Below are 27,797 nucleotides of genomic sequence, written 5' to 3'. Positions count from 1 at the left end.
GAAATAGTGGGGGCCAGGGGAGCCTGGCATGCTGTAGTCCATGGGGTTGCAGAGTATCAGACACGACTTAGCAACTAAACACATACACAACCCACTGAATATAGTTCCGTGCTATATAGTAGGACCTTGTTTATTCCTATAGCTTTCTGGCCTTGGTTTAGTGCTATGTGTTGTTCTTCAGTTGCTAAGTGGTGCTGGACTCTTTGTGACCCAGTGGACTGCAGCAAGCCAGTTCCCCTGTCCTTCACTATCTCCCAGAGTTTGCTCAAATTGATGTCTGTAGATTTGCCCATCAAGATCCCAGGATCTCTTTTGCTGGAGGCACCAACAATCCTGAGTTACTCCTCTGTTTCTGCACATCTCCCCTGCCCCGGACTCTTCTCTGCTGGCATCTGCTCCCATCTCGGAGAATTCCACCTGGATAGGTCCCCATCTGTGGCTGCTCTCAGATCTTTTCAGCCATAAGTATCACTGCTCTTAAGGGACATCTGGCGTGACCTGCCTCTCATCCTACCCTCTTTAACCTCCAGCAGCACTTGCTGGAGTTCCAGAAGCTCTGGGAGCCAAGGGGAAGGCCGAGCCATTGCTGCACAGCTCCAGGACTGAGATACTCCATCTTTATTGTGTCTTAGTATAGCAACAACATAGTGGTAACATTCATAGCTCTTGTTTATGGGAGCCACGGTCTACGAAGTGGTGGAGCAGGATTTGAACTCAAGAAATTAGGCTCCAGGATTAGCAGACACAAGTTACTAAATGAAATAAATAACAAGGTCCTGCTACTGCTAAGTCACTTTAGTCATGTCTGACTCTGTGCGATCCCATAGACGGCAGCCCACTAGGCTCCCCCGTCCCTGGGATTCTCCAGGCAAGAACACTGGAATAGGTTGCCATTTCCTTCTCCAATGCAGGAAAGTGAAAAGTGAAAGTGAAGTTGCTCAGTCACGTCCGACTCTTAGCGACCCCCTGGACTGCAGCCTACCAGGCTCCTCCGTCCATGGGATTTTCCAGGCTAGAGTACTGGAGTGGGGCGCCATTGTGTATACAATAGGGAACTATATTCAATACCTTGTGATAAACCATAATGGAGAAAATATGACAGGGAATATATAAACACACACACATGCATATATATATACATGGTGTGCATGCAGTCGTGTCCGATTCTTTGTGACCCCATGGACTGTAGCCTGCCAGAATCCTCTGTTCATGGAATTTTCCAGGCAAGAATACTGGAGTGGGTAGCCATTTCCTTCTCCAGGGGATCTTCCTGACCCAGGGATTAAACCCACGTCTCTTGTATTTCCTGCACTGGCAGGAAGGTTCTTTACCAGTTGAACCACTGGGGAAGCCATATATGTTTAAATATATTAAAATGAATATATATAAATACATTTATATAAATGAATATATATTTAAATATACTCATATATATAAATGAATATATAAATATATATATAAATGAATCACCTTGCTGTAAACCTGAAATGAACACATTATAAACCACCATACTTCAATAAAAATGAAAAATAATAAAAAAAGAAATCAGACTCCACTGTCTTCACTATATTCACAGTCATCAAAAGTCAGTCCAGCCTTCCTGAAGACTTCTAATTTTGCCCTCTAAAGCAACTTTATAAATAGTAAAAGTGTAACCACCCTTGTCCATGACAGCATCTCAACACATTTGTAAACGCTGAAGAGATACCCTTCTTCCAGCCTTTTCAAGTTAAGCATTTTAAATTCTTCCTAAAGCTAGACTGTACAATACAGCTAAACCACAAGTTTTTTCTTTAATATAAATTAATACAATGAAAGAAAACTAACATCCAGTATATGGGTCAAATTAGCTGTATTCCAAGCATGCGGTAGTTAGTAAATGGCTTCTGAGTGGGGGACTTGCTGGACGGGGCAGTCAGGGCATATCCTCCATGGCAGGGAGTTCTCCTGACAGTGCTGCTTGGGGACCTTCAAAGTGCATATTATAGATGCATCACCGTTCCTCTTTGTGCAAAATTTCAAGGGGCAGTGAATAGACCCCAGGCCACACAGAGATCCTGTCCCTCTAGTGCAGAATTCCCATCACTCTTCTAGACGCACCAGCATCTCTCCACACCTACTGTGATCCATCCCTGTGACTCACAGCAGAGGCCACAAGGACCGTGATGAACAGAGTCAACATACCCTTCAAGATCTGGGACTTTTGTTGGGAATCATATTTTGTTGCTGCTTTTTTTTTAAGTTTTTTTTTTTTTTGTGGCTGCACTGGGTCTCAGTTGCTGCATGTGGGATCTTTGATTCTCCTTGTGTCAAGCAGAATCTTCAGTGGCGGTATGTGAACTCTTCTCTATTTGTGGTTTGTGGAAGCCAGTTCTCAGACTCTGCATCTTAACAAGCTCCCAAGTGATGTGCTGCGGTGGACCACTTGGCATATTTTGAGACCCTCCCACTTCCTTAAAAGGACAAGCTCCCCCAAAGTGTTCCCTTGAAAAGCATGAGGTTCCTAAAGACTTTCCAGAAACGTGCCTGCTGGAAGCAGCTTTTCTCTTGCAAATGAGAGCAGGATTGTCATCACTTTGCAAGTTTCCAGTTTCCTCTTTTTGCCCGGGTCACCCCAGGAGCTTAGTGGCTTTGTCAGCACCTCCAGATTCCCCTGGGGAGGGATTCCTGGAACATGGGGAGCGGGGAGCCGTAGCAGCTGCTGGGGCAGGGCAATGACAGAGAACTCTCTGCCACTTAACACCTGTCTGGGGAATGCAGCTGGCTGAGAGGCCTCCATTTACCCCGGGATGATGGGCTGGGTCCACCGCGGGGAGCAGCACAGGGCACCCACGGTGAGGGGCTCTCCAGCTGGGGAAGCTGGTGGCCGTAGGGGTGAAGGGAACCGAAGCAGGGGAGAGCAGACTGGCTGGTGGCTGGAGGAGCGTGGGGTAGGAGTGGGGATGAACCAGCCATTCCCACAGGAGCAGAGAAGTGTGCTGTGAAAGAACCCTGGTGGGAGTGTGGAGGCTGGTGGCTCCCAGGAACGCTGAAATGACTTGGATTTTATTTCCCCATCATTAAAACAGGGAATGGGACTGGAGATAGGGTCTCTAAAGTAACATGCTATGAAAGGCTGACAAGGTCACACAGAGCTCTGCACCCCCTCCTCTCCCCACAGCCTCATGTCGGTACCCACCCCACCCCAACCAAAGCTCTAATAAAATGTGAGCTCCATACACGACTGATGTGTGTGCATGCTAAGTCACTTCGATTGTGTTCAACTCTCTGCGATCCTATGGACTGTAGCCCACCAGGCTCCTCTGTTCATGGGATTCTCCAGGCAAGAACACTGCAGTGGGTTGCCATGCCCTCCTTCCAGGGGATCTTCCCGACGCAGGGATCAAACCTGTGTCTCTGCAGGGATCAAACCAATGTCTTCTACATCTCCTTCATCGGCTTTTTACCACTAGCGCCACCTGGGAAGCCGATACACTATTGATAGTATGTATAAAATAGGCAGTTGATGAGAACATCTGTGTAGCACAGAGAACTCTACTTAAGGCACCGTGGTGACCTGAATGGGAAGGAAATCCAAAAGGGAGGGGATATATGTATACATATGGCTGATTCATTTTGCTGTACAGAAGAAGCTAACACAACATTGTAAAGTATACTGCAATAAAAACTAAATAATAGAAAGATCCATAAGACATTATCATTAAGTGAAAAAAGCAAGCCATCAAGTCATATGTATACCTTGATAGTATACAAATATGTATACATTGTATATTCATTTATTCATTTAACAATAGCAAAATTAGCATCTACTACATGGCAGGAAGAAGTGTAAGAAGATGTGGCAAGAATACACAGAACTGTACAAAAAAGATCTTCAAGACCAAGATAATCACGAGGGTGTGATCACTCACCTAGAGCCAGACATCCTGGAATGTGAAGTCAAGTGGGCCTTACAAAGCATCACTATGAACAAAGCTAGTGGAGGTGATGGAATTCCAGTGGAGCTATTTCAAATCCTAAAAGATGATGCTGTGAAAGTGCTGCACTCAATATGCCAGCAAATTTGGAAAACTCAGCAGTGGCCACAGGACTGGAAAAGGTCACTTTTCATTCCAATCCCAAAGAAAGGCAATGCCAAAGAATGCTCAAACTACCACACAATTGCACTCATCTCACACACTAGTAAAGTAATGCTCAAAATTCTCCAAACCAGGCTTCAGCAATACGTGAACCGTGAACTTCCAGATGTTCAAGGTGGTTTTAGAAAAGGCAGAGGAACCAGAGACCGAATTGCCAACATCCGCTGGATCATGGAAAAAGCAAGAGAGTTCCAGAAAAACATCTACTTCTGCTTTATTGACTATGCCAAAGCCTTTGACTGTGTGGATCACAATAAACTGTGGAAAATTCTTCAAGAGATGGGAATACCAGGCCACCTGACCTGCCTCTTGAGAAACCTATATGCAGGTCAGGAAGTAACAGTTAGAACTGGATATGGCACAACAGACTGGTTCCAAATAGGAAGAGGAGTACATCAAGGCTGTATATTGTCACCCTGCTCATTTAACTTATATGCAGAGTACATCTTGAGAAACACTGGGCTGGAAGAAGCACAAGCTGGAATCAAGATTGCCGGGAGAAAAATCAATAACCTCAGATATGCAGATGGCACCACCCTTATGGCAGAAAGTGAAGAGGAACTAAAAAGCCTCTTGATGAAAGTAGACAGTGAAAAAGTTGGCTTAAAGCTCAACATTCAGAAAACGAAGATCATGGCATCTGGTCCCATCACTTCATGGGAAATAGATGGGGAAACGGTGGAAACAGTGTCAGACTTTATTTGTTTGGACTCCAAAATCACTGCAGATGGTGACTGCAGCCATGAAATTAAAAGATGCTTACTCCTTGGAAGAAAAGTTATGACCAACCTAGATAGCATATTGAAAAGCAGAGACATTATTTTGCCAACAAAGGTTCGTCTAGTCAAGGCTATGGTTTTTCCAGTGGTCATGTATGGATGTGAGAGTTGGACTGTGAAGAAGGCTGAGCGCCGAAGAATGGATGCTTTTGAACTGTGGTGTTGGAGAAGACTCTTGAGAGTCCCTTGGACTACAAGGAGATCCAACCAGTCCATTCTGAAGGAGATCAGCCCTGGGATTTCTTTGGAAGGAATGATGCTAAAGCTGAAACTCCAGTACTTTGGCCACCTCATGCGAAGAGTGGACTCATTGGAAAAGACTCTGATGCTGGGAGGGATTGGGGGCAGGAGGAGAAGGGGACAACAGAGGATGAGATGGCTGGATGGCATCACCGACTCGATGGACATGAGTTTGAGTGAACTCCGGGAGTTGGTGATGGACAGGGAGGCCTGGCATGCTGCGATTCATGGGGTCGCAGAGTCGGACAAGACTGAGCAACTGAACTGAACTGACATGGCAGGAATTACTCTAGTCAGTGGAGATTAAGTGGTGACCAGATAGACAAAGGCCCTCCTAAAGCTGACACTCAAGTGGGCAGGCAAACAATGAATAAACAAACCAATTAATAATCAAAATGAAAGAAAAAACCCGAGTTACTTCCCCAGCCGTCGAGGCAACGTTATCTCCCTCACTTCCATCCCTGGCTCCCCATCACATTGCACTGCTTTGGTCTTACTCACTTTTAAGCTTCTCATCACACCAGAATCTTTTAAAATAATTTTCTTCAGAGGACCCGCATCATTTGAAACTGCATTAATGTGTACACTATATGTGCACACACATATCTTTATATATGACATATATGCTCGCACTTATTTGAGCACGTACATATGTACATGTGTGTGCACCTCTATATGAACGTGCGTGCATGTATGTGTTCCCTGCCTGCTGCCTTCCCAAGAACGCACGCCCCATGAGAACAGGCTCTGGGTCTTGCTGGCTAAGCGATCACTAACGGTTGGGACAGGTCTTGGTACAACTCAAATCCTCAATAATGTTTGCTGAAGAAACGAGTAAGTTATGTGTCAATAATGTCTTAATAAAACTGGGGGCAGGGAGAACAAGGAAGTGGTTGAATAAATCAACGATCACAAGATAAAGCAGAAAAGAAACAAGGCAGGTGTTAAGAATCTCCTCCCACTTTGCAGATGCGGCAGCTGGATAAAAGGAGGACTGAGTGATTTGCTCAAGATTAGAGAAAAGCCACTAAAGATCAGGGGGAAAGAAAAGCCCCAAGCCAGGGACTTCCCTGGTGGTCCAGGGGCTAAGACTTCACGCCTCCAATGCAGGGGGCCAGGGTTCCACCTCTGGTCAGAGAACTAGATACCCCACATCACAACTAAGTTAATCCCATGTGCTGCAAGTAAGATCTGGTGCAGCCAGATAAATACATATTTAGTAAAAAAAAAAAAGAAAAGAAAGAAAAGAAAATCCCCAACCCAGGCTCTTCTGTCTCTTCCTCCCTCTGCAGCCGTGGTGGGTGGCGTTTGGATCAAATTTTGGATCCAGGGGTGGTATAAGGCCACTATGTGGGATACATTACTGTACTGAACAGGGCTTTTTTAATAACAAGGGATCACTTTCAAGTTTAGGCTTAGTTACCTCCTCTTTCCTGAGAAGATATCGCCCCCAACATGCACAAGTACTGTGGTTATGCCCCCTTATATGAACCCTCCCAGCCACGGCATCCGTCAGTTGGACTGAGGTTCCTCTTGTTGGACTGTGTATGACAATGGATTTTGTAAAGGCCTTCCATCCACCTCCCAGTGATGTCAGAGATGGAGGCACAGTCCCTATCAGAACGCCTCTGGCCTTTCTCCTTTTCCTCCTAAGCTACTGAGAAATGGCTATTTTAAGTCCCTGGTGGAAAGACGCCCCGAAGCTGCCCTGGCTGTTCCACATGGGCCCCTTTGTACTCCCCACCTGCCTTCACCATGGTTGTTGGTGGTAAACGGCCAGGTGTCGGCCTTTGTGGGCACCAAGTATTATTTATAACAAGGCCTGAGCTGGAGTCCACTAACATCCAAGTCAAGATTTGTCCTCATTTTTCATTTTTAATTCAAGCGTAATTCTTACCCACTATTCTGCATGATCCTTTTTTTGTTTCCTCCAGGCCTGCAGATCATTATAAAATAGAAACAGAGCCACAGAAAGTGACCTGTCTCAAGAAAGATTCTACCAGGAGGAGAGTTGGCACTGATGTGGCCTAGGGTTCCTTCCACGTGGTCTTGCACACATGCCCACTGTGTTTCTAGTGATCACGCATCTCAGGCGAGGGTTAGGGTTCTCCAACTCAGGCCCTGGGCTAGGACCTAATGGTGTATTTCGGTCAACAGGAAGGGGCCCTGCCTTCATGGAGGTGCCCAATGAGTTGTTCAGAGAGCACGTACTGTAGGCTGTGATGTCAGAGTCTGCGTGTAATGTCCCTCAGGCAAGGTGGACACGGATCCACAGAGATGCTGGGGAGCTCCTGGCACCACCCCCAGGACCCCACCACCCACTGTCTCCTCTGCCCTGAGGCCCTGCTCTGAGCACGCAGATTCTGGGGGTCATGTCTCAGGGTAGATGAAAAAAGACAGGCTTGGAGGGCTTAGCGCCAGTCCAAGGCCAGGTCGTGCCAGAGAACCTTGAATACACGCTGTGTTTCAGTGTTTCTAAAATAGAAGAGACTTAGACCGTCTCTTCTATGTGGATTGCCACCGATTCCTGATGTATAAAAATATTCCACTCATTGGCTGTGATGGAGTAAAAAAATGCTAAGTCAGTGACCGTGACCTCTCCCAGTAGCCACCTCCCCCAGCGCTGCCTCAGGGAGGCAATTCCTATGGAAGCTTGGGTTCTGAGCCGAGGCCTCCAAGGAGATTCTGACTCTTCATTTCATAGATGTGTGTCTTGGGCAGGTGAGTGATGAAACCCGCCAGCGCCTCAGCCTCACGTGGAAAATGAGGACAATCCCGTCACTACTCCCCTACTAGGGGCTCCAACTAGGTTTATAATATTTAGTAGGGGCACAGTGCTGAGAAGAGTATGTGGCACATACTGAATGTAGCAAACGCTGAATCAGTGTTACTTATCACTATCATCTTTTTTGTGTATATATTTCTATCTCCGGGGCTTCCCTGGTGGCTCAGCAGTAAAGAATGTGCCTGGCAATGTAGGAGACACAGGAGATTTGGGTTTGATCCCTGGGTCAGGAAGATCCCCTGGAGAAGGAAATGGCAACCCACTCCACTATTCTTGCCAGGGAAAACCCATGGACAGAGGAGCCTGGCGGGATATAGTCCATGGGGTTGCACTGAGCACACACACATATACAAATGTATATACTGTGCTGTGCTGTGCTTACTCAGTTGTGCCCAACTCTTAGGGACCCCGTGGACTGTAGCCTGCCAGGCTCCTCTGTCCATGGGGATTCTCCAGGCAAGAATACTGGAGTGAGTTGCCATGCTCCAGGGGATCTTCTCAATCCAGGGATCAAATCCAGGTCTCCCACATTGCAGACAGATTCTTTACCATCTGAGCCATCAGATCAGATCAGATCAGATCAGTCGCTCAGTCATGTCTGACTCTTTGTGACCCCATGAATCGCAGCATGCCAGGCCTCCCTGTCCATCACCAACTCCCAGAGTCCACTGAGACTCACATCCTTCGAGTCAGTGATGCCATCCAGCCATCTCATCCTCTGTCGTCCCCTTCTCCTCTTGCCCCCAATCCCTCCTAGCATCAGAGTCTTTTCCAATGAGTCAACTCTTCGCATGAGGTGGCCAAAGTACTGGAGTTTCAGCTTTAGCATCATTCCTTCCAAAGAAATCCCAGGGCTGATCTCCTTCAATGTATATACACATATTCAGATATATATGCACCACATATATCAGTCCATCTAACTGTCTATCTATCCTTCCATCTATCTACCACCTACATATATCTATATATGTATCCATGTACCTAGGTATGTGTACATGTATATACATTTAATGTTCATAGGCATTTTAAACACCCCTCTGTCTCCACAATATTGAAAAAAGCATGCGAGTCCCCTTAACTAGGGATGACATAAAATGAGAAGTGCAGGGAAATGCAATTGGAATCTTACTGAAATAAGGAGATGTGAAATGCAGAATTCTCGGTCTTCCATCTGCAGCACTGAAGGTGAATGTCTGTGAGGACAGGATAGATGATGACTTGAGGCAAAGCCACTGGCCAGGGAGTTCCTCCTCCTCTGAGAACACTGATTGCACCATCACACCTGCCTCTGCTGGGGTGGCACTTCACGGCTGGTTAGGAGATGTGCAGAGCAGGGCAGCACTGGCAGTCAGCAGGGGGCACCGAGGTCTCACGCCTCCACTGGGCGTGTTCACACCCAAGTCCCCTCTCCTGAAATCACTGCCTAGCTCCTTCACTTGGCAGCTGATTATGTGCTGTCTCTTGTGAAGTTTCTTGGGTTCTTTTTTAACATGTCATGTGTAGTTGCTCCAAATGAAACATAATTTCCCCAGAAATACCAGATCACATCTTTTTTTGTATCTATTCCCATTTTCCTGATTCCTCCACCCATGCCTCTACGTGTCATAGCTCATATTGAGCCTTTATTAAGATTTTTGCCTCTCATAACAGGACCAAAATTCCAACAAGATTCTTTTAATTAGAAAAAATATTCTCCTGAAAACAGTCAGAATTTTACTGTCTGGAATTCTTGCCTGGAAAACCCCATGGACAGAGGAACCTGGTGGGCTGCAGTCCCTGGGGTTGCAAAGAGTTGGACACAACTGAGCATGCGCATACAAAACGGACTCACACACACAGAGAACAGACTTGGGGTTGCCAAGGAGGAGAGGGGAAGAGAAGGGATGGACTGGGAGCTTGGGGTTAGTAGATGCAAACTCTTACATTTAGCATGGATAAACAACAAGGCCCAACTTTACAGCACAGGGAACTATATTCACTATCCTGTAATAAACCATGACTAACTGTTGAGCTAGTTCATAAGTTGCTTATTTCATCTCTATAGCAAGTCCCATACATACCAGTGAGGTTCATTCCAAGAGCACATTTGTAAGTCCAGCTTGTTCGTAGGACAATAAAGTTAGCCTAGGTACTCAACTAGCACAATCGGCTATATAGTCATTACCGAATTAGGTTTATAATACTTTTCACACAAATAATACATAAAAAGCAAAAACAAACAAAAAAAGAAAACGTTTTAAATCTTACAGTACAGTACCTTGGAGAGTACAGTAGTACCAGCTACATCATTGCTGCTTTTAAGCTTGCTTTCAGACACCCAGGGCTAGAAATAAAGACGCTTACTCCTGTACTCTGGACAGTGCTGTACAGTAAAATACACAAAAGCACAACCATTGGTAGAGGAAGCACGTGTGTGACAAAGTACGACAGACGTGTGAACTAACTTACGTGCCTGGATATCTGAACATACATTTGCATCTTCGAAAATTTGCAACTTGAAGGTTTGTATGTAGGGGAATTACTAAATACACACACACACACACACACACACACACACACACTTGCTGCTGCCGCTAAGTCACGTCAGTCGTGTCTGACTCTGTCGACCCCGTAGATGGCAGCCCAACAGGCTCCTCTGTCCCTGGGATTCTCCAGGCAAGAATACTGGAGTGGGTTGCCATTTCCTTCTCCAATGCATGGAAGTGAAAAGTGAAAGTGAAGTTGCTCAGTCGTGTCTGACTCTTAGCGACCCCATGGACTGCAGCCTACCAGGCTCCTCCGTCCATGGGATTTTCCAGGCAAGAGTACTGGAATGGGGTGCCATTGCCTTCTCCAATATATATACTTAAATGTATACAAATGAATTTTTAACCAAAATACTATGTCCTAGAGAATGGCCTATTTGGTACACCAATGTTACTAAGTGGTATGTGATGAGAAAGAAAGGTTCAAAAACTGTCCTACTGGTCAGTCTACACTTTTCCTCGACTTGGAAACCCCCCAGAGCTGTCTCCTGGCACCCCTGGGCTAGGGGGAACTTGCCAGGCTGCTATTTATTTCCCCCATATTTCCAGCTACTCCAGATTTCATTTTATCAGTTTGCCATCCTTCACCAAGGTCCCACAGGTTCTTTCAAGTATCCCCCAGACACATTCCTACCTGATTCCAGACCCTCACATTTTGATATGCAACCACCTATGCAAAGAGTAGAAAAAATGTGTAAAGATATATTGGAAGTCAGATGTTTGGCTTTGGGAGTGAGTCAAATAAAAATCAGTGCATTGAGCTCACTCTTGGGCATATACCTGGGAAAGATGAAAACTCTAGTTTGAAAAGAAACATGCACCCAATATTCACAGCAGCACAACTCACAATAGCCAAGACATGGAAGCAACCTAAAAGTCCATTGACAGATGAATGGATGAGGAAGATGGGGCACATGTCTGCAATGGAATATTACTCAGCCATAAAAAGAGCAAAAAAGCCATTTGCAGCAACATTATCAGGCTTAGTGAAATATCAGAGAAAGACAAATATATGATATCACTTACATGTGGAATCTAAAAAATGATGCAAATGAACATATTTATGAACAGAAATAGATTCACAGACATAGAAGATAAACTTGCAGTTCCCAAAGGGGAAAGAGTGGGAGGGATAAATTAGGAATTTGGGATTAACGGATACACATTGCTAAATATAAGACAGATAAACAACAACAGATACAGCAAAGGGAACTATATTCAATATCTTGTAATAACCTACAATGGAAAAAAACTTGAAAAAGAACACTATATATATATGTGTGTGTATGTGTATACACACTCTCTCTCTCTAGATATAATAAATATGTATACTTATATGTAAAACCAAACCACTTTCTACACACCTGAAACATCGTAAATTAACTATAAAAGTGAAAGGGAAAGAGTCGCTCAGTCGTGTCTGAGTCTTCGACCCCATGGACTGCAGTCCGCCAGGCTCCTCTGTCCATGGGATTCTCCAGGCAACAATACTGGAGTGGGTAGCCATGCCCTTCTCCAGGGGACCTTTCCTACCCAGGGAATGAACCCGTGTCTCCTGCACTGCAGGCGGATTCTTTACCATCTGGTAAAAGTATACCACCAGGGTATACTTCAGCTTAAAAATTAAGGCATTGAAGGCGGGACTTTCACCTACAGATAAAAAGACAGGACAGCTAGAGCCAGTATCGGTGGGGCTCCAGAGCACAGAAGGTATCAGATGGTAACATTATGTTCACATGATTACATAATAGATGGAGGGGACAGAGAAGACACTGAAGGAAGAGCAGCGTCTGGTAAATGCTGACTCCACAGTCACTTCACATCATGGGGTCTAGCCTCAGACCCTTCCTGTTAATGAATTCCAGGGGCTGCCACCATCCTACTGGAAAGGAGCAGGATCTTATGGTCCTGTCCATTCCCTCATGTCCTCTGCCAACCTTTTGTCTGTGGGAAAACTTAGCCAAAGATAAGTTTAATCAGAGAAGTGAGACAATGCAGAAACAAAGGAAAACAGTCAAGTAGGAGTGAAAGTTGCTCAGTCATGTCCGACTCTTTGAGACCCCATAGACTATAGAGTCCATGGAATTCTCCAGGTCAGAATACTGGAGTGGGTAGCCGTTCCCTTCTCCAGGGGATCTTCCCAACCCATGGATCTAACCCAGGTCTCCTGCATTGCAGGTGAATTCTTTACCAGCTGAGTCACCAGGGAAGCTTGAAAATAGTCAAAGAGACCAAACAATAATACTTTAGCCATTAAGCATAGTCAAGGTCCTCTAGTTCCTTCTCAAGGGCAATAGAAAATATTCTGAGCCATGTCCTATGAACCGTTTTGCAGATGCTGAAATCCCCATCAGGTGAAGAAGTTAACTACACGATGACCAGACTGTAGACATGACATAAACTACAGTTCTGAGAACTGGCCTCAAAAAAAAAAAAAAAAAAAAAGGAAACAAATCAACCCTGGAACTGAAGATTAACTGTACTTCAAACAATCAAGATGATGCTGGTCAGGTCACTGATGACCCATTCCAAGATGACTGTCAAGAGCTGAATACGCTGTTCCTATCTGTAGCCCACTGATTGTTGGAGGGGGGAGCCAGCCTTTGGACTGGAGTCTGTCCTCTCCCCATCCATGGCTGCCAGCATCCAAAATAAAGCAAATTTTCTGGCTTTTTGAGCAGCAAGCAGCCAGACCCTACTTTCCGTTACACTCTGAAGACTTCAAAATCCATCTGACACTTCTCATACCATGCTGATCCCTGAGACTCACTAGGGGTGTCTTTACTGTCCAAACCAGTAGAATGAGAGGCAGCCACTAGGCAAGAAAAACGACATTGGGGGGCAGGCAATCAGGTCCCACCAAGACAGCACATGGAACCAGGCAATGTTTCATTGGGAAAGCAAATGTACAAAACAGTGGTCACCATGACAATGGAGGTGGGGGAGGATAGGAAAACAGGAGGGATTTAAGAAAGATTTGACACTGCTTTTACACATCTTCAGAAAAAGCAATAAAGCTCTGATGAAGTTGCAGGACACATACTCTCAGGGGGTGGAAGAGATCTTAAGAGCACCAAGTCCGACTTTACATCCATCTCCTGACTTCCTTCACAGTCCATCTGATGGTGATTGGATTGGCCAATGCTTGCACCCCATGCTCAGCCCACCTTCCTGCTGTCTCAGGACAGATTCAAATGCAAGGGAGGACCACAAATAAAGAGGCCACAGGTGGAACAGTGCTCCAGCAGCTAGGTATGCTAAAGAGAAAGTGTTAGTCACTCTCAAAGTGTTAGTTGCTCAGCTGTGTCTGACTCCTTCCGACCCCATGGACTGTAGCCCGCCAGGCTCTCTGTCCATAGAACTCTCTGGGCAAGAATACTGGAGTGGGTTGTCATTCCCTTCTCCAGGCGATCTGCCCTACCCAGGGATGGAACCTGGGTCTCCTGCACTGTAGGCAGATCCTTCACAGTCTGGGCCACCAAGGAAGCCAAGGTGTGGAAAGGAAATGTTAAAGATGTCCTTGATGTGCAACTTCTTAACCTTCCTGATCCTGCGGTCCACGGCTGACATGAGTTATTCTGCTTCTAGAACCCTTATGTCCTATTTCCTATCTTAAAAAAAAAAAGTTTCATTGATAGAGAGCCACTGCTCTTTTTTTAAAATTTTATCTATTTTTGGCTGTGCTGGGTCTTTGATGCAACACACAGGCTTCCTATGGTGGCTCCTCTTTTTGCAGGGCGCAGGCTCTAGGGCACACAGGCTCAGTGGCTGTGGCACATGGGCTTAGTTGCCCTGTGGCATGTGGGATTTTAGTCCCCAGCCCAAGGATCGAACCCATGTCCCCTGCATTGGCAGGTGGATCCTGAACCACTGTTTGACCAGGGAAGTCCCCACTGCTCTTTTGTCATCCTACTTTTCATACTCTGTCAAGTTTACACAGTTTCAGAATATTCCAATACGATGACCAGCCCGTGATCTTTAAATACAATGAGTTTCACCCTCTCTTTGCTTGTGGTCCAAACACATGTTTATTAAGGAGAGCTCAATCCCCAAATTAATTGAAGGTCAAGGCATTATCATTATTCACTGGGATGATGACACCAGATCAATTCATTGGTGATATTTTAGTCTTTCTTTGCAAGCAAAGTCTATTAATGCTATGATGGAGCTTGAGACTCAAATCTCTGCTGAATGAGATTTTTGACTTAGTCAGATTTTATTTGAAGGAATACAGTTTAAATTTTATAGCATTTTTATGGGTCTCAAAGGACCTCACACACACCTGTAGAATAAAAAAAGAGAAGGAAGTATGATTTCTATGTTGCAAAAGAAAGAAGCTCTGATTCAGAGAAGGTAATTATTATTTACTAATAATTCCAGGAATGAATCTAGTCATCAAGACCAGACTCTAGATGTTTTCAGTTTCTGTACTGATTGTCTTCACAAGATTTCCACAAGTATTTCAAGAACTTTAAAAAAAAAACTATCTGTGAAGAATAAAGGATAACTCATCAACTGTTGGTGGTCTCTGAAAGTGTTAGTCGCTTAGCTGTGTCAGACTCTTTGTGACCACATGGACTGCAGCCCACCAGTCTCCTCTGTCCATGGAATTCTCCAGACAAGAATACTGGAGTGGGCTGTCATTCCCTTCTCCAGGGGATCTTCCCTACCCAGGGATGGAACCCAGCCTCCTGTGTTGCAGGCAGATCCTTCACCTATTCATTCCTGTCTGAGCCACCATGTTGGTGGTCTGTAAATAGAAGTTGCCTTCTCAGCCCTGTGTCTGTCCAGGACTTCTGCCCAACAGGAGAGATAAGCTCAGATCAAAAATCTACCCCAGTGGACTTCACTGGTGGTCCCGTGGTTGAGAGTCTGCCTGTCAATGCAGGAGACAAGGCCTGGTCCGGGAAGATCCCATGTGCCACGGAGCACCTAAGCTCATGTGCCACAACTCCCGAGCCCAAGCTCAAAGAGCCCGTGCTCTGCAACAAGAGAAGCCTACATGACCCAACTAGAGAAGGCTTGTGTACCATCACAAAGACCCAGCACAGGCATGCAAAAAAAAAAAAAAAAAGAATATCTTTTGGTGGTGAGTACCAGAGTCACTCAATGGATTAAATCAACTCATATTTCTCCACACCTTTAAATTTACAGCTGCTGCTGCTGCTGCTAAGTCGCTTCAGTCGTGTCCGACTCTGTGCGACCCCATAGATGGCAGCCCACCAGGCTCCCCTGTCCCTGGGATTCTCCAGGCAAGAACACTGGAGTGGGTTGCCATTTCCTTCTCCAATGCATGAAAGTGAGACGTGAAAGTGAAGTCGCTTGGTCGTGTCTGACTCTTAGTGACCCCAGGAACTACAGCCCACCAGGCTCCTCTGTCCATGGGATTTTCCAGGCAAGAGTACTGGAGTGGGGTGCCATTGCCTTCTCCGGCTAGTCTCCTACTATTTTAGGAAGTTTATGATTTGAACTTTATTAAATTTTAAATTTTGCAATAAAATTCCAGTGGTATAAAGAAACCAAAGAGTACACAGGCTATTGCTTTCAAATAAACTGTCCTGCCATCTGAGCCTTGTTGCTGGACTGCCAAGGAAGCCTCCTCCTGAGGGTAGTTTTCTGACTCTGTGGCAGAAGCACAAGGCCTGTGAGATGGTTTCTTGGATCAGTATGAGTTGAGGGGTGCCCCAAAGTCTGCGCAACCAAGAGGAACTGAAACATGTCCATACATAAAAATAAAGGTATTCATTGGGAGGTCTTATACACTAATTGCGCTTCCCTGGTGGCTCAGGCATGAAGAATCTGCCTGCAGTACAGGAGGCACAGGAGATGTGGGTTCTATCCTTGGGTGGGGAAGATCCCCTGAAGGAGGGCATGGCAACCCACTCCAGCACTCTTGCCTGGAGAATCCCATGGACAGAGGAGCCTGGTGGGCTACAGTTCATGGGGTCGCAAAGAGTCGGACACGACTGAAGTGACTGAGCACGCAAGCACATTAATTGGGATTTAAAATACCAAAACAACACTTGTTACTGAATTTGTCCTAGAGCATAAGTGAAAATGGGCATAGGGTTTTACACTTCAAGAAGAGAAGGTTAGGGACGCTATGCTCTGCCAATTACCAGATTGTGCCAAGAAGGCCAAGGGCAGCATGGTAGCCCTGGAGAGATGCATGGGGGTTGGGACAAATAAGGCTGGAGGGACTCAAGGCAGAGTGGTCTGCAGCAACACGGATGGGCCTAGAGACTGTCATACTGAGTGAAGAAAGTCAGATAAAGAAGGGAGATACAAAACAGGAACAGACTCCCAGACTTAGAGAATGAGCTTACGGTTGCCAGCAGGGAAAGATGATGGGAAGAGCTAGTTAGGGAGTTTGGGATCGACTTGTACACACCGCTATATTTAAAATGTAAAACCAACAAGGACCTACTGTGTAGCACAGGGAACTCTGCTCAATGTCATGTGGCAGCCTGGATGGGAGTTTGGGGGAGAATGGATACATGCGTATGTATGGCCAAGTCCTTTTGCTGTCTACCTGAAACAATGACAACATTGTTAATCGGCTACACTCCAATATAAAATAACAAGTTAAAAAAAGACAGAATTCTGTGTAGTCAGCCTGGGCCAGCCCTGCACTTGACTACGGGGTCACTGAAGAACGTGCCACCCGGTGGATCTGGTGGATATATTCTGTTCCATTCTGGTTTCCTCCCACTTTGTAGGATCCTCTCCAAATGTTGCCTCTCAGAGATCACGACTTCGAGGATCTCCTCTAAGAGAGCGCTAACTAGTTATAGGCAGGGTAGGAGAATTGGACTACTCCTGTTCACAGTTTTATACGAGGGAACAGTTCTGTCAAATGTGTGGGTGCTAAGTCGCTTCAGTCGTGTCTGACTCTGCAACACTATGGATTGTAGCCTGCCAGGCTCCTCTGTCCATGGGGTTCTCCAGGCAAGACTGGAGTGGGTTGCCATGTCCTCCTCCAGGCGATCTTCCTGACCCAGGGATTGAACCTGTGTCTCTTATGTCTCCTGCACTGACAAGCAGGTTCTTTACTAACTAGTGTCACCTGGGAAGCCCCTTCTGGTATATAGCTCTATCCATTTTTTTTTTTTTTTTACAGCTGGATTCTAGTTCTTTAAAGCATAATTTAACATTAGAGGTGAAGAAGCAAACATTTACACCATATATCAAGCAAAACAAAAGGATGCTCAACAATCAGCTTAAGGTCTAGAACATTTCCAGGTAAAGCGGGGTTGATTTCAACCCTCTGTCGGGAGCACAGCTAGAGGTTTCTTCTATGTCTTACCATTGGAAGGAACTGGAATAGGAGATGTAGTGCATCACAGGAGCATGGGTGCTGGCTGAAGACAACTCAGACAGAGAGCTCCTGCCTGGAAGTGACTGCTCTAACCTGGTGCAAACCTTATGAGAGGGAACTAGCAGGAGGCCGTGAACCAGAGATTGAAGAAAAGTGAAAAGACACTTGGCCAGAAAGGCCTGGGGAGAAGAGCCGTCAGTGGGGACAAGGTACCGCCAGCCCAGCAGGAACCTCCAGATACAACGTGGACCTTATGTGATGAGGATGTGTTCTATGAGGCTAGTGTTCAGGTTGCTGAAGAGGATTCCTTCTCTGACTCTTACATAGAATGCATAATAGGAAGTGAGTTTTCTGAACCTATCACGGACGAAGACTCACTTCTTAAGTCCTTTGTGTGAAAGAAGGACTGGAACAAGAGCTTTCTCAACATGTTCTTATGGCAAGCTCATTTCTTGAATGTTCCTTGGAATACATGAGGAAAAAAAAAAAAAAAGGCAAAACAAGAACTTCCTCAACAGATTGTTGGACAGAATCCACTTCTTGAGTTTTCTGAGTACAAAACAGGCAAGAAGCTTCCTCCTGGAGGAATACCCAGCACTGACTTTCCAGATCCTAAACAGCTCACAGAACGTACTAGAATGAAGCCAAGCACAAATAAAGAATACGATGCTCCAGAAAAATAATTGTCTTCACAATTGATACATAAGAGAGTTCAAGAACAGAGAATTCCTGAGAAAGCATCTCCAAGTTCACAGTCCCTGAGATCATGGATGTGCAGAATGTGGGAAAGCCTTCAAGGAGAGCGCAAAACTAAAAAGCCATTTTCTGGTTCATACTGAAGTGAAGCCATTTACATGTACTCTTGAACTGTGTGGGAAAATGTTTCTCCTTGTCCAATTTGTATATACATGTACTGGGGAGAAACTTTGTGTGTGTCTGTTTGAAGGCTGTTGCAAGTTTATTCAATCAAATAACGTGAAAGTTCACCTCTTAACTCATGCAAAAGCTAAAGTGAGTCAGTGAAAGAAGATGGAAAATAATCCTCCAACGGATAACATCCGTGCTTAGTTGCTCAGTCGTGTTCAACTCTTTGCAACTCCCATGGACTGTAGCCCGCCAGACTCCTCTGTCCATGGGATTCTCCAGGCAAGAGCACTGGAGTGCATTGCCAGGCCCTCCTGCAGGGGATCTTCCAGACTCAGGGATCGAACCCATGTCTCCTGCACTGCAGGTGGATCCTTTACCATCTGAGGTACCAGGGAAACCCTTGAACAGGATAAGCATGTTAACAAAAGAGTGACTGGAGGCAAACATGCCTCATATGCCTCACTGATTAGTGTTTCAGGAAATAATTTTTAAATCAATATGGCCACCTTATATATATATTTAAATGTTACTAAGATGCTCCTGTAGTCTATGATAATATTTTAGAACTCTGTGTGTAAAATTACAGTGTGCTTCTAATAGTAAGGTCAGTAATGAACTTGCTTCAAAAGCAGAATCTCTAGTTATTATGAATTGTATTTTTGGATATGGGCATTAATGTCTCATACTATAAAAATGAAATTAACTTTGCTTTTTAAGTTGTAGTTTCCAATTGCTTATCTTTTTCCTTTTAGGAATATACATCTTAATACATGTGATAATTCCAGGTGGCACAGTGGCAAAGAATCCACCTATCAATGTAGGAGACTCAGGTTCAAACCCCAGGTTGGGAAGATCCCTTGGAGTAAGAAATGGCAACCCACTCCAGTATTCTTGCTTGGGAAATCTCACAGACAGAGGAGCCTGGTGGGCTATAGTCATGGGCTTGCAAAGGGTCAGCCATGATAGAGCATACATACATAATCCTAGAGAATGCAAATTTTGCATTGAATTGTCAATAAATGAATGAGTAGCTGAATGTTAAGTTAAATATGACATTAATCATTTTACTTTTTATCATTGTATCAAACCATACTGAAATCATATAGTAGATGTAAATGGTTATTTGATGGTATCAATCCATTTGAATCCATTTTAGATATTTTAAAATAAAAGCAAATATTCCCACCCAAAAGAACTAAGACAATATGTCCTTCTTTTTCTTCCTTTCCCCTAATAAAGTACTGCTATCCTGGGCTTATCTTTCCTATATATTTCTTTATAGTATATACACTACATATATATACCACTAATCGATACGTAGTTTAACTTTGTATGCTTTAAACTTTGCATCAATGGAATTACACTATCTTCTTCTGTGACTTGCTTTTTTTCTTTTTTTCCTAACACTATGTTCCAGAAAATCATCCTTAGAGATGCCTACTGCTGAGTTTCATTCATTGTCACTGCTCTATGGCATTCTATTGTGTGTGTATAACACAAATTATTTCCATGTTGCTACAGGGGTATTTGGGCTTGCCTGGTGGCTCAGGAGGTAAAGAATCTGCCTGCAATGCAGGAGACCTGGGTTCAATCCCTGGATCAGGAAGATCCCTGGAGAAGGAAATGGCTCTCCACTCCAGTATTCTTTCCTGGGAAATCTCATGGACAGAGAGAATCCTGCTGGGCTACAATTTATGGGGTTGCGAGGAGCTGGACACAACTGAGTGAATAACACACATACACACACGGGTATTTGGGTTGTTTTCTGGTATTCTTTTATTACAGACTTTGCAGTTGCTATGAACTGTTTTTAAAAGGGATAGTACCAACTTAGCTTTCTACCAATGAGTACAAGCTCTAGATATTGCACATGGCACTACCTGAGTTGTTAATTTTTGCCAGCCTGATGGGCACAGAAGGCATCTCTCATAGGTCTTCACGTAAAGTTCCTAGATCACTAAAGGAAGTTGAGCATTTCATTGGCCAACAGGTTTTCTCTTCCATGGCACCCAGGTTAAACCCTTTGTTAATTTTTCTATTATATTTTTTAATAATAAGCAAGATATTTAAACATCTTAAAATTTGATTAAAAACTGCTGCTGCTGCTAAGTCACTTCAGTCGTGTCTGACTCTGTGTGACCCCATGGACGGCAGCCTACCAGGCTCCTCCATCCATGGGATTTTCCAGGCAAGAGTATTGGAGAAATCTAGGTACCCAGAAATAGAAAAAAATCCATTTTAACATTAATACAGAATCTTAAAGGATGCCAAATAGCCAAAACTATCTTGAAAAAGAAGAGGAAAATTGATTCTTGATGTCAGAATATAGTACAAAGCTACAATAATCAAAACAGTATGGTACTGGCATAAAGACAAACAAAACAATGAAATAGAACAGACAGCCCAGAAATAAATCCTCACATATATAATCCAGCAATTTTCAACAAGGTTGCCAAGACCATTCAGTGGGGAAAATGACAGTTTCTTCAACAACCAATGATGGTAAACAATGTGCAAAAGAATGAATATGGATCCTTACCTTGCACTGTACCCAAAAATGAATGCAAAATGGATAAAAGACTTAAACATAAGACCTAAAACTATACCACTCTTAGAAGAAAACATAAGAGTAAAAAAAGCCTCACGACGTTGGATTTGGCAACGATTTCTTGGATGTGACACCAAAAGTGTTAACAAAAGCAAATGTAGATAAATTGGATTACATCAAAATTTAAAACGTCTTAGGTCAAAGGACACCATCAAAAGCATGAAAAGGCCACCTACAGAATGGGAAAAAATATTTGCAAATCATTTATTTGATGATAGTGGGTTAATGTCCAGAATGCATTAACAAAACTCCTACAGCTCAACAGCAACAACAAAAAGACCAAATAACCTGATTAGAAAACAAGCAAAGGACTGGAATGGATGTTTCTCCAAAGGTGAAATAAGATGGCCAACAAGCATACGAAAAGATGTTTAAAATCAATAATCATTAGAGCAATGAAAACCAAAACTGTAATGAGATATCACCTTACATCCATTACAAGGGCTAAAATTTAAAAAAAAATTTTTTTTTAAATAGAGAAAATAATAAACATTGATGAGGATGTGAAGAAACTGGAGCCCTTGTGCATTTTTGTGGAATATAAATCGGTGTGGCTGCTGCAATTCAAAACAGTGTGACAAAAAATTTAAAGTAGAGTTATCATATGATTCAGCAATTCCACCTCTGGGTATATAAGAAAGAACTGAAACAGAGACTCCAAGAGGTATTTGTACAGCCATGTTCAGAACAGCATTATTCACAACAGCCAAGACATGGAAGCAATCCAAGTGTCCATTAATGGATTAATAGATAAACAAAATGTGGTATCAACACAAAATAGAATATTATTCAACTTTAAAAAGGAAGGAGATTCTGACATAGGATACAATATGATGAATCTTGAGGACTATTATGCATAGAGCTAGGTGGCATAATGTTAGTGACACAGGAGGCATAATTCTAAGAGAAATGTCAGTCACCAAAAGACAAATACTGTACGAGGTCTCTAGAATAATCAAATACATAGAAACAGAGAGTAGAGCACTGGCTCCCAGGGGCCTGAGGGAGGGGAAGAGGGATACTGTTACTTAATGCAGACGGAGTTTCAGTTTGGGAAGATGAAATAGTTTTGGAGATGGATGGTGGTGATGGTTGTACAACAGAGTCAAGTACTTAATACCACTGAATTATACAGTCTTAAATGGTTAAGATGGTAGACCTGATGTCATGGATATTTTACTACAATTTAAAAAAAGCAACACAACACTGCAAACCAACTATCCCTGAGTGCTCAGTTGCTTCAGTCGTATCCGAATCTTTGCTGCCCCATGGACCACTGCTCCCCAGGCGCCTCTGTCCACGGGATTCCCCAGGCAAGAATACTGGAGCAGGGTGCCATGCTCTCCTCCAGGGGATCTTCCCCACTTCCCCATCCAGGGATCAAACCTGAATTTCTTGTATATCCTGCACTGGCAGGCAGGTTCTTTACCACTAGCACCACCTGGGAAGCCTGCAAATCAACTATATCCCAATAAAAACGTAAAAAGAGAGAAACAACATAGACAGGAACTACATCAGGCTTCTTGTCAGAAACTATGCAAACCAGAAGATAACGGAGAGACTTTTTTTTTTTTTTTTTTTGGTACTTTTCTGGAAATAAACCAGTGAGGGAGTGATCTCCTCTGAGAGCATGGAATTTCCATGTTTCTTCCCCCCTCTGCTTTGCCTAGCTGTACTGTAAAGGGGAGCAAGGGACTGGCATTTGTTGCGTGGTTCACTCCTTGCGATTTGTTGCATGGTTTACTCCTTGCAAAGTGCTTTAGAAACTTTGACCTTGAGATCTTACCCTCTGAAGTCAGTACTTCCTGAAGTACCTGAAGTCAGTACTTTCTGAAACTTGGCTTCCTCAAGTTACCAATGAAAAGAATATGACTTGGAGAGATTAAATAAACTGCCAAATTAGGACAGCTCATACATAGTGGAGCTTGAGCCTCAAACAAAGCTCTGTCTAACATTGACAGACCTCATGTTGGTTTGTTTTCCTTTTTGGCCATCTGGTGCAGCATGCAGGATCTTAGTTCCCTGACCAGGGATAGAACCTGTGGCCCCCGCGGGTAGAGCTATAGAGTCTTAACCACTGGACCACCAGGGAAGTCCCTGGAGAGACATCTTTAAGATACTGAAAGGAAAAAATTCTATATCCAGTAAAAACATCTTTCAAACTTGAAGGCAAAATAAACAGTCCCCATGCCTGATCCCCCGACACACAAATCAAATGCCTATTCTCTGCAAGGTACTATTCTAGGTTCTGGGTGATGACAGTGAACAAAGCCAACATACATCCTAAAAGAGAGAGGACACAAGCAAACACTCATGTAAATAAAGAGTGGACTAGATGCTCTTAAGTACTGTGGAGTAAAGAGAGCAGAGACAGAGAGAGTGAGTGCTGAGCTCTAGGATTAGGAAAAGCCTCACTGGAAGAGGGACATCTGAGTGGAGACCTGACTGAGCTCTGCAGGTACAGGCAGAGAGACCTCTAGAAAGAAGAGAAACCAAGAGCAGAGGCGCAGAATCGGGAGTCAAAGGCAGAGGGCAGGGCTTGGAGGCCCTGGACAGTGCAGAGGTCAGGGAGGAGGAGGGAGAAGAGCCAGGGAGGACTGCGGGGTGACACAGAGAGTGTGGGGTCCCAGGAGTCAGGGGAAGAAAGTGTTTCCAGAAGGGAGGTGTGACCATGTGAGGGGAAGACCGGAACTGAGAATGACTCTGGATTTGGCACGTCTGCTCTGATCAAGGCATCTCGGTGATTGTGGGGTTAAGAGAGAAAGGGAGACAACCAATAAAGACTGCTCTGCAGATGAACTTTTCTCTATTCAGAGATTAATGAGGTGGCCCTGGGGCAAGGGGATTTCGCAAATTCTTGGAGCTACTATATTATGGTTAGCTGATGGGAACGTTACACCAAGAGGTCAACAGTGATGAGCAGGAGGGAGTGAAGGCAGCTGCTGGAGTGCAGTCCTTGAGGAGACAGAGCTGGGCTCCCTGGGGTGGGGGAGAGCTCAGAGAGGATCATAGCTGGTGGCCTTCAGGATATTAACTCTTTGTCAGTAATTTGCATGGCTAATATTTTCTCCCAATGTATGGTGCCTTTTTCTAAAAGATATTCTTAATTTTTTTTTTGGCACAACATGTAGCATATGGTGAGGTCTTAGTTCCCCAACCAGGGATCGAACCTGTGCCCCCTGCACTGGAAGAAGGATTCTTAACCAGTGGAATACCAGGGAAGTCCCAAGATACTCTTAATTTTAATGTCGTCAACCTAACCAATCCTCACTTCATCGCTGAGCCCCTGAGCCCCCTAGGGCTGTCAGGATGGAAGCTCCCAATCTAAGGGTGGGGCACATGTCCCCAAGGTTAATGTTGGGTCCAAGGCTCACTTCAAGCTCTGGATTCTTGCCCCTTCCCAGAGTGACAGAGCCCAGAGCAGAGGATTAAGCAGGATGTGCTAAGTTGCAACAGTCATGTCCGACTCTTTGTGACCCTATGGACTGTGGCCCGCCAGGTCCCTCTGTCCATGGGATTTTCCAGGCAAGAATACTGGAGTGGGTCGCCATTTTATCTTCTAGGGAATTTTCCTGACCCAGGGAGTGAATCCATGTCTCCTGCATTGGTGGTGGATTCTTTACTAGTGCACCATCTGGGAAGCAGGAAAAATTTTACTTAAGGTTTCACAAAGGAGGCAGAAGAGAGAACTTATTTTGCATTGGAAACCATTCTTTCTAAGAGTTAAAATTCTCACTAGAAACGTCTGCTTCCCTTTAAAATTCTTCCAGTTCTCTTGGACATCCTTCTTTTAAAAATTTCCCTTTTAAACATCCCTAGCCCTCACTCTCATCAGAACGGAATCTTCCCCAACTCCCACCACTAACTCCCAGGTTTTTCCTCTGCCTTTGCAAGTCTCTTTCTCAAGAGCATCTCTGGTCCCCACAGCAGCCGGTGCAGCCAGGTTACCAGGGTCAAGCATTTGAGTTACTGTACATAGCAACTCTTTCCTTTCATCAGCAATCTTGTGTGTATGTGTTTGATCCCATTAGCAAGGTAATCAAATGCAGAGCCCCGTGACCACAGGCACACCTGCTTCAAATACTAACCGTAACCCAGATCTCCAACAACCTAGACACGTAAGCAGCCTGCTCCTGTTCCAAGGCCAAACCCATTGTTTGCCTAACAAAAACTCATCTCTCTCTGGCTAACTGAATGTTAGAACACAAACAGTCCTGTTTCCCTAAGGCAGATGGAGTTCCAGGAACCACCATCTGGGGCCTGTGTCAGGAGGGAAGCGAGAAGGAGAAGGTAGGGACCAGAGCCCTGGGTCTTGGTATCCGCCCTGAGGCCACAAGCAGAACCTCATTCTGGAACCAGCCTTGTGTCATCTGGAAGCTGCTGCAGGTCAGTTTACCCAGAGGAAACATGCTGATGGGATGGGCAGGAAAGAGGCTTCATTTGGTACACTCAGGTCCTGATTCTGCCAAAATCAGATGCCAAGGACACCCTGAGGACCCTGGAAGGAAGTGGAGCTGTTTCCTTCTCCTGTAGAAAGACCCATACCTGAAAGCCCAACCCCATACCAGCCACTGGGCTAGGGCTTTTCATGCTGCGTGTTAAGTCGCTTCAGTCGTGCCTGACTCTTTGCGACCCCATGGACTGTAGTCCCCCAGGCTCCTCTGTTCATGGGATTCTCCAGGCAAGAATGCTGGAGTGGATTGCCATGCCCTCCTCCAGGGGATCTTCCCGACCCAGGGATTGAACCCACATCTCTTATGTCTCCTGCACTGGCAGGCGGGTTCTTTACCACTACTGCCACCTGGGAAGCCCAAGATGTACTTTTTTTTTTTTTTACCACTTTATTTTGAACTAATTTTAGATTTAGAGAAAAGTTGCAAAGATAGTACAAAGAGTTTCCTCATAGGCCTTACCAGGCTTTGCCAAACGTTAACAATGTTTAATCTTTTATACAATCACCATACATGCACTCTTTGTTAAGGCATGAATTCTCAAATTATTTTGTAGAGTCAGAGCAAACACTGTTACAAGTCTTATCAGCCCCATCTCACAGGTGGGAAAACTAAGGCTCAGAAGAATAAACACTTTACCCAGATACAAAGCCAGTGCCACAGCAGGTCTGTCCCTGTTCATCAGAGGGTGACTTGCAAGTTGAGGTTATGTCCTAGTCATCATTTTGCCCTACATCCAGCACTCAGCACAGAACTTGGCATGTAAGGAGAGCTAAGTAAACATCTGAGGCTGAGCCTGTGTAAATATCTGACCACCAAGAGCCTCCTCTACTTATGCAGGTAATAGTCCTGGGGAAGACTTAGAGGACGGAGAGATGTCAATCTCGTAAGGACATAAGGCATAGGATTTCTTGCCTACAAACCCAGATCTGAGTCTTTGACCTGCTGGTGACAGGACACTACAGAAGTCCTTTAATTTTTTCTGTTTCCTTATCCATGTATCTCCTTAGGGGAGGTGCAAGAATGTCTCCAAACACACTGGTATTTGATTTTTAACTTCTTCCCTCTAATGGACACGGTCTTGTGTATATATTCTTGGGGGTACAACTGAGGGAGGCGAGCACAGAGCAGTCCAGTCCAGTGCTTCATTCCTGCTCCTCAATACTTAACAATCCTGGTGGGCAGGAAGTGAGGAAGAGAGTAGGGACCAAGGTCTGCCAGCTCTTCCCATAAGTCATGCGCTGCTGCTGCTGCTGCTAAGTCGCTTCAGTCATGTCCGACTCTGTGCGACCCCATAGACGGGAGCCCACCAGGCTCCCCCATCCCTGGGATTCTCCAGGCAAGAACACTGGAGAGGGTTGCCATTTCTTTCTCCACTGCAGAAAAGTTAAAAGTGAAAGTGAAGTCACTCAGTCGTGTCCGACTCTAGAAGCGACCCCACGGACTGTGGCCAACCAGGGTCCTCCATCCGTGGGATTTTCCAGGCAAGAGTACTGGAGTGGGGTGCCATTGCCTTCTCCACACAAGTCATGTGGTCACCTTCAAAAGGACTCATCTCATCTAATTCTCATATTAGCCTTACTATGTTAACTAATTACTTTGATTATTGTTGAAACAGAATTGATTTAATGTTATGTTAATTTCTTCTGTGTGTGTGTGTGTGTGTGTATATATATATATATACACACACATTCTTTTTTATATTCTTTTCCATTATGGTTTATCCCAGGATACTGAATACAGTCCCCTGTGCTATAGAATAGGACCCTGCTGTCTACCTATTCTCTATCTAACAGCTATATCTGCTAACCCCAACCTCCCATCCCATCCCTCGCTCCAACCTGCCTACCCCTTGGCAATCTGTTCTCTATGTTCGTGATTCTGTTTCCGTTTGGTTCATTTGTGTCCTATTTTGCATGCTAAGTTGCTTCAGTTGTGTCTGACTCTGTGCTGACTGTAGCCTGCCAGACTCCTTTATCCATGGGATTCTTTAGGCAAGAATACTGGAGTGGGTTGCCATGCCCTCCTCCAGGGGATCTTCCCAAGCCAGGGATCGAACCCATGTATCTTATGTCTCCTGCATGA

General features: G+C 44.7%; 1 protein-coding gene and 1 pseudogene across 1 annotated transcript in view; one reads left to right on the top strand and one right to left on the bottom strand.

Moving 5' to 3' along the window:
• SLC35F3 (solute carrier family 35 member F3) overlaps positions 1-27,797 on the bottom strand; it is a 152,050-nt gene that overhangs the window by 69,887 nt on the left and 54,366 nt on the right. The gene's annotated exons all lie outside the window — the stretch shown is intronic.
• LOC133240227 (zinc finger protein 42 homolog) lies at positions 2,793-19,139 on the top strand (annotated as a pseudogene).

Source organism: Bos javanicus, chromosome 28 (assembly GCF_032452875.1).
Source record: "Bos javanicus breed banteng chromosome 28, ARS-OSU_banteng_1.0, whole genome shotgun sequence".
Classification (NCBI taxonomy): Eukaryota; Metazoa; Chordata; class Mammalia; order Artiodactyla; family Bovidae; genus Bos; species Bos javanicus.
The sequence above is the reverse complement of the archived record's forward strand: the minus strand, read 5'-3'. Positions and strand labels throughout refer to the sequence as shown.